This window comes from Sinocyclocheilus anshuiensis, unplaced genomic scaffold (assembly GCF_001515605.1).
Source record: "Sinocyclocheilus anshuiensis isolate Anshui unplaced genomic scaffold, SAMN03320099.WGS_v1.1 scaffold515, whole genome shotgun sequence".
Taxonomy (NCBI): Eukaryota; Metazoa; Chordata; class Actinopteri; order Cypriniformes; family Cyprinidae; genus Sinocyclocheilus; species Sinocyclocheilus anshuiensis.
The window spans coordinates 909,098-909,552 of record NW_015548243.1 but is presented as its reverse complement, the minus strand read 5'-3'; the positions used below and the strand labels follow the sequence as shown (position 1 = coordinate 909,552).

The 455-nt window shown below is 38.9% G+C and overlaps 1 protein-coding gene across 2 annotated transcripts in view; it reads right to left on the bottom strand.

Annotated features, from left to right (window-relative positions):
* Positions 1 to 455, bottom strand: part of oxsm (3-oxoacyl-ACP synthase, mitochondrial) — an 8,649-nt gene that overhangs the window by 4,177 nt on the left and 4,017 nt on the right. The window lies entirely within an intron of this gene.

The following is a 455-nucleotide window of genomic DNA, read 5'->3' as shown; positions in this document are numbered from 1 at the left end:
CGATCTTCCCACCCCTATCCGGAATGCTGAATCCCTGACAATTTTCAAGCGATAGCTGAAAACTCATCTCTTTAAACGCTACTTGACTTCACCTTAAAAAAAATTTATTTATCCCTTCCCTTTTCTAGCTTGTACTTATTTGAACAATGCCTAAAACTTGGTATTTCAAGCACTTCCTGTGACTGTTTGCCTCTTTAAGAAGAATCGCTTTATGTATTCCCCAATTGTAAGTCGCTTCGGATAAAAGCGTCTGCAAAATGACTAAATGTAAATGTATTTGTGGATTGATTTGATGTCACAGTCCAGTCATCGGTTTATTAGAAAGTGGATGCTAAATTTGTCTCTTCTCATGGATGTGTGTCTGTCTGATGAAGAACTCTGTGATTCAGGTGTCGCACCTGCATGTGTCCGTCTGACATCTGATTGGCTCATTATGTTGGTTTGTCATCATCTTT